The sequence below is a fragment of the Lampetra planeri genome, chromosome 1 (assembly GCF_965212315.1).
Source record: "Lampetra planeri chromosome 1, kcLamPlan1.2.h2, whole genome shotgun sequence".
Taxonomy (NCBI): domain Eukaryota; kingdom Metazoa; phylum Chordata; class Hyperoartia; order Petromyzontiformes; family Petromyzontidae; genus Lampetra; species Lampetra planeri.
In genome coordinates this window covers 28,092,487-28,099,460 of record NC_136107.1, presented here as the reverse complement: position 1 = coordinate 28,099,460, position 6,974 = coordinate 28,092,487, and the positions used below count along the sequence as shown (strand labels likewise).

General features: G+C 44.6%; 1 long non-coding RNA gene across 1 annotated transcript in view; it reads right to left on the bottom strand.

Annotated features, from left to right (window-relative positions):
- Positions 1 to 876: 876 nt before the first annotated feature.
- Positions 877 to 6,974, bottom strand: part of LOC144720925 (uncharacterized) — a 59,302-nt gene continuing 53,204 nt past the window's right edge. Inside the window, exon 2 of the long non-coding RNA XR_013585822.1 lies at positions 877 to 4,314. This is a non-coding gene — a long non-coding RNA (uncharacterized LOC144720925). The remainder of the gene's footprint in view (positions 4,315 to 6,974) is intronic.

Below are 6,974 nucleotides of genomic sequence, written 5' to 3'. Positions count from 1 at the left end.
ACGTTTCGGCCACAATGCAAGCAGCCGTCCTCAGGTGATGAACAGGGCTGTCGGAAAGACAACTCATTCGGACGCTGTCTTTCTGACAGCCCTGTTCTTCACCTGAGGACGGCTGCTTGCGTTGTGGCCGACACATCGTGCGAATTTAATTGTTTTATTTTTATTATTTTATTATTTCCCTTCTACGTGACTTTACCGAAAGAACCAAGAAGATGGAACCCTTGCATACACTCGTACGCACGTGTGTACACAACGTGGCCAAACGATTGTAGTAGCTGCATTTTGCAGGTCGGGCACACCAACTCGCAGCCCGCGCGTGTGCCTTTGTCCTGCAGGCATGCTACACACCTAGATGCGTGTCCGCACACCAGCAGGTAGAGGCGGCTGTGTAACGTCCCAGGCTCCACTGGCAAGCAGACAAAATTTTAAATCACAACCAAGGCATGGGATCAGAACAAGGGCTAAGGCGGAACCTGGCGCACAAAGACAGCGTCGACTTGTCCCATTTGAAAGCGGCGACTCCTCGTCATCATCACAGATTAAGGGGTCTGTAATTATGACGATAAACCTGATTTTCAATCAATCAGGTCTATGATTGAATGACAATCGTGGCCCCGATTTTCATTCATTTAGGATTTTCTTTGGACGTCAGCTAATAAAGTACAGTAGATTATCGATTATCCGTGCTAATGACGGGGAGGACAGCTGCGGATAATTCAAAATCGCGGACATTAGATTAAAAGATTCTTTGAACTATGAACGTCATACAATAACAGTACAGACTTACCAACACACTATTGGGGCTTCAAGTAACTGTGATGTTTTTCAAACCGGCAAAAGTGCATCCAGAACCATGAATCGCCCCGACAATGTGTAATGTACTATGATAATTTTATTTAGGTTTGTTTACCCATGAAAAGCCTCCCTGGGTCTCAACTCTTTTTCAGGAGGGCCGTGCCAGGTTTTCACAGGAGTGGGGCGATGTTGCTACCGCTGCTCCGTTGGAATCCCGAGTGAGTGATTTGCAGGAAATGTATCAGCATTGGGAAGTTTTCCCGATATCCAGTTACAATTAAATTTTTATCTGCGGGAAAAAAACAAAGAAGCCAGAGGAACCCCTTGCAGAACAGGGGGAGAGAATATACAAGCTCCACACAGAGAGGTGCCCGAGTCTGGAATTGAACCCAGGATCATTCTGCTGTGAGGCACGAGTGTTAGCGCTGCGCCACCACGCCAAACGTGGGGGTTACGATCCTGAAAAATGCCGTGTTGGGCAAAACCGCAGTCGCCAACTATAGGAAATATAGGGTTGCATTCCTGGGTTCGAAATCATCACCCCCTGCATCTTTGTTTCACTTGCAATCTAAACTTATCTCCATACCCCCCCGCTTTATCTCACAAACAAAAATAAACCATACACGTAACATACATGGTAAATAAAATCAATTTGGGACAGAATATTAAATAAATAAATGAAACTTAAAAACACAACCGTGCGGATGCTGTGCACGGGGATGCAGGTAATACGTGGAGTGAGACCGCACAAGAGTGTTGGGGTGTGAGAAAAAGAGCTTCATAGCTCATCGGATTCCTCCAGTCTAAAGATTCTCATGATCAGATATTCATCTACAGCATCGACTGTAGAGTACAAGCGCACAGCGCACCACTTGCCACCCCCCAGCCCCGCCCCCCGTGTTCCAGAATCGATCTCAACAAGTAAACCGCGTACGGCCCAATCGTGCGTTTGATAAAATAGCGTTGGTCAAGGTGTGTGACCGCACTTTGAAGTAACCGCAGGGCATCTCCCGCTGCTCGTTGAACTCGCGGCAAGCCTTGGCCAGCCCCTTCTTGCGCATTTTCAGGCGGTGCTCCATGAAGTCGTCGGCCGTGCAGGGCCTGCCTCCCACCTCCAGGTGCAGCGTGAAGTCCCGCACACACATCACCAGCGACAGGAAGGGTCGGTGAAAGTCCGAGCCGATGCGGTCATCCTTCGTTTTCACGTGGTGCGCCAGGTTCAATATGAAGCTACGACGTATTGCAGTCAAGGGCAAGACAACACAACATGCTCATTCAGGTAGTGTCGTATGTCTGTGTGTGGGGAGCGGTAGTGTAGCGGTTATCAGTTTGCTCTACAAACCTGGCAACTCGAGTTTGATACCTGCTTACGGCCAACACCTGTGACGATTATCTGCACCGGTCCTGGGCCTCCTCCTCTAGGTAGACTCAGCCTCAAATGAGTACCTGGTATGTGTGTAAACAACACCACTGGGCAGACAAAGGCGATCGAGCGTGGTGCTGTGCCGGCCTTCATCGGTGCTTGCTAACAGTTTGTTTAGGCTATGGCTATATGGGGGACATTTGTCTTTTCACTCCTTTCAGTTTAACACGTAGGCTTTTGCGACCAATATTATTCATAATCAACGTTTTTGGGTTAGATCGCATTATTCTGGTGAATTGCCCGATGATGCTGGATGCAATTACCAGCGAAACGTCGTACTCAAAAATTGTAAATGTTGTGGTTTCACGCTTCAACACACTGGTGGGCTATTTGTCTTTTGTGAATGTGACACTTTTTATGCTGATTGGCCGTGTCGGGTGGTGGAGGGTTACGACACATTTATAAATAACGCGATCTAACCCAAAAACGTTGTGAATTTTCACTCCTTTGTTCGGCAATATTTTCACATTTGTCCAAACCTTCACCAAGTTTTTGCAGTTTTAGATTTGCTTGCTTCTTCTTTACTTGTTTTCTTTTGCCCCGAAATGTAAATAGTACCATATCTTATATTGCTCGTGATTTCATAATTTGACCTTGTTTGTTAGTTACCAGATTACAATCTCGAACATCTACACCAATTGAAGATTTCGATTTATTTTTATTATGAGCATAATTTAATTTTAAATTGTGGCTGGAATCGTAAAAAATGCATACGTGCAAACATGATGCAGACGTTCATATAATTACGCCCTTTAAATCGCACGTACACATGTGCATTCGGACAAAGTCAAAAGTGATTTACTGCTCAATTGAGCATTGAGGCAGTTTTTCGATTTACAGCCTTGAGTCGTGGTGGGTATTCCACATTCCGATGGCGGGGGCAAGTCTATTTAGAGGGCAACAATTGTTGACTTCTGCACAAAATTTAAAATATTTTGACACGGAGGCTTTCGCGACCAATATTATTTGTAATGAAGGTGTTTTTGGTTAGATCACATATATATAAATTCTCGTAAAATCGCCCGATGATGCCGGATGTAATTACCAGCAAAACGTCGTACTCAAATTGTAAATGTTGTGGATTTACTCTCCAACACAGCAGTGGGCTGCTGTAGTAAATAGTTGGCACGTGTTTTTACGTGACAAACCTTACTGGTTCACTGTCGAGTGGTGTCGAGTTAACAACACATTTTTACTTACGCGATCTAACACAAAAACCTTTAATGTGAATAGTATGTATTTTACAGTGGCGGCTCCTGCAAAATCTCTCAGGGGGAGCAAATGTCTGGATGATTGATAAGGATAAGGTCCACCCATGCAATGGATAAATTAACAGCTTAAGCATGTAAAGGCAATTTCACTTCTTTAATATTAATGAAAAATAAAGTGACTCCTACAATACATCTTGTTTGTTTCTATCTCACTATTATTACAATCCACTTAGTTTATTTTATTAAAGATTCCACTAGGTGGCGACAAATAACATTGTTGACTGAAACGTGCTTACGTATGATGACGTAAGCACGTTAGTGCGAGCCCTCCCGGAAGCCATAGAGAATGCATTGCAGCGCCCGCCTTTCGAAAAAAAACATCTTTGAATGTAAGTCTATGGGACCACACGGTGCGATTCTCAGCCAGAGTGAAATCGCCCAAAAAGAGGCGGTACTCCACAGAACGTGACATGACGCTGATTTGACTATATCCAGAGGCACAGTAACGGCTGAGATTGGTGGTGCGTCGCCCAATCGCCCTAATGAAGAAACTGCCCCTGGTATTTTATCAACCCTGGAAGGATGACCAGAGGAGTTAACCCGCAGTCACGATTTGGTACCCGCAAGCTTTAAATTGCGAGCCTCAAGCTCTACAACTGAACGACCTGGCCAGTCACTTTACATGCACATGAATGTGCACTCGTAGGCATGTAAACGCGTGTAAATGTGTGTACGTAAAAAAGTGTTTCTGCCGCCTGTGATACTGCAGCTGCTCCTTGCCTTCCTTGTCGAGCGTGCTCTTCGTGTTCAACAACAGCGTGGAGCTCAGCAGCGTGGCCAGCACCAACAGCCACGTATTATGCTCACTGTCCGACTGCAAAAAAACTAAAACACAAAACAATAACGTTTTTGCCAAATAAATGTCGGATCATGCAGCTCATTCAATCAGGCCGTTAATATTCATCACGTAAATGGATACTGTATACGTTATATGCGTACTGTTTATACGCATGTCATTAAGGGTTTTCTATGTGTTCCACCTCAAGGGATTATCCAGATGAAATATTGTAATTAATATATAAAATACACAAAGACAGCGCCGACTTGTCCCATTTGAAAGCGGCGACTCCTCGTCATCATCACAGATTAAGGGTTCTGTTATTATGACGATAAACCTGATTTTCAATCAATCAGGTCTATGATTGAATGACAATCGTAGCCCCGATTTTCATTCATTTAGGATTTTATTTGGATGTCAGCTAATAAAGTACAGTAGATTATCGATTATCCGTGCTAATGACGGGGAGGACAGCCGCGGATAATTGAAAATCGCGGACATTAGTTTAAAACATTCTTTGAACTATGAACGTCATACAATAACAGTACATACTTACCAACACACGATTGGGACAACATCTCGCCGTCACGGTCAGGAGACTCGATTTCACAACAACAACAAAAAGCGAATGTGGAAATGTTTCAAGACAGCTTGAAATGGAACTTTTCAAGAATATGAATCCCTGCAGTCCCTGAAAGCTTTAAATCATGTGTCAGTCTCTGGCAACTGAAGTTGAAGTTTTGTGCAAAACTAGCTACGACTGGCCAAGACTAATTAGATAATCTATCGAAATTGAAAGAAGCCGTTCTGATAGCTACAGCCTTAGTGCTGCGTGGAAGCGAATCAAATAATACATTTAAAAGCATGCCTACAAAGATATGGCAGCGAACTTCAATAGGGATTACCATTGACAGGGCTATGTTGGGGCCGCTGGTCCCCGAGGTCCCTCCCTGCTGCGTGCCTATGGCAGGGGCTCTGTCGTTCGCCGACCCCTCGCTACTCTGCGACCAGCTGCCCGACGGCTCCCCTCCCTGGTCCGCCCCTCCGCGAGCTCGTGTGAGAGGCATAGCTCGCCGCCCGCTCTCGTTCACCTGTAAACGCTGCGTTGTGTGTGTTTATGTGAGGTGGCAAGATCGTCGGCTATTAGACAACCATTGGCACCACAATGTAGACCACTGATGGGCAATGCTGCTCAGGGAAGGTATGCACTGCCTTCCTGATACAATTAATATATATAATATAAAATAAATGTGTAAATGGCTATAACATCGTGTTTAAATTTTCAGTCATTGTATTTACCCCCAAGCTAAAAATGGAAGCATCCAAGTTCAACTGTGCTTTGGAAGACACTGTTATACTTTTAATTGTTCAAGAGTATTAAATAAGTATAATTAGACAACTCACTACATTAAATAACTTACTTCATGTGTAGTGGGTTCGAATTAGGTGCACACACACACAGCTTGGAGGCAACACTATTTATTAAACGGTAAGTAATATAACGCTGTACATGAGGTGGTGACCACCTTCCTCAACTAACTAACACTCTGGAACACGACACAGACTGGACCAGGCAGGCAACGGCCTGCCTGGCCCAGGACGACGACCCGGGACTTGAGGACCGATGATGTCTTCACTTCGGAGTACAACAGCCTCGCTCTCCGTTCACACCACGCTTATATCTCCTCTGGCGTGGCCGGCTCCGCCCAGGCGTGGCTGGCTCTGTCCAGGCCACGCCTCCCTTCCCAGGCCACGCCTCCCTTCCCCCACCTCTGGGAAGGTCCGGGTCCCTCCACCACGTGAACCCCCAGGCACCCTATCTTAATTTTTGGAACTTTCATGACTGCAGGAATTATTCTTTGGTTCTTTCGGTTAAGTCACATCTAAAGATAAAATAATGAATTAAAATAATAGCGACGTTTCGATTGCAACACAAGCAATCATCATCAGGCACCCCTTTGGGGCCCCCAGCCCTCGTACGGGCTGACACAGTAGTGACCGTTCTATGTCACTACACATGAAAGAGGAATGTTGGCTCAGTGTCCCTGGTATTTTTTTACTGTCTCCACACTATCCGCTTCTCCCTGTAAATCGGACAATGCCGCTTAAATTGTAAATAACATGATAGGCATTATGCTGTGCTGTCAGACCAATAGTACTGTATCATGTCCACAAACTGGTCTTCTTAATTGAGTGAAGCATTTTCAATGAACAAAACATACAATACACAGTGATGTTTCAGCTGTATCCACAGCATAACAACATAATTCTGTACAAGATATTTTCCAAATGTCTTCCAAAAAATGTTTTCTCATACAGCTTAATTTGAAAGACACACAGACGCACATAATGCTGCAAAGTGCAGAGAGGTTTTTTTTCCCAGCCAATTTTTTGTCTTCTGGAACAGATTCCTCACGGCTTTGCAGGGCCCGCACCACGCTTGACAAACAGAACAGCATTGTTTTGTCATAACAGATGAACAAGACTGACTTAGCCTCCAAAGTAATAGTGCTAAATAATAACAATGCCATAGTTTTTGTATAACATTTCATATATACAAGTATTTCGTTTAATGTGCACATTGCTTTAGAGCAGGGGTCCTCAAACTTTTTAAACAGGGGGCCAGTTCACTGTCCCTCAGACCGTTGGAGGGCCGGACTATAGTTAAAAAAAACTATGAACAAATTCCTATGCACACTGCATATAT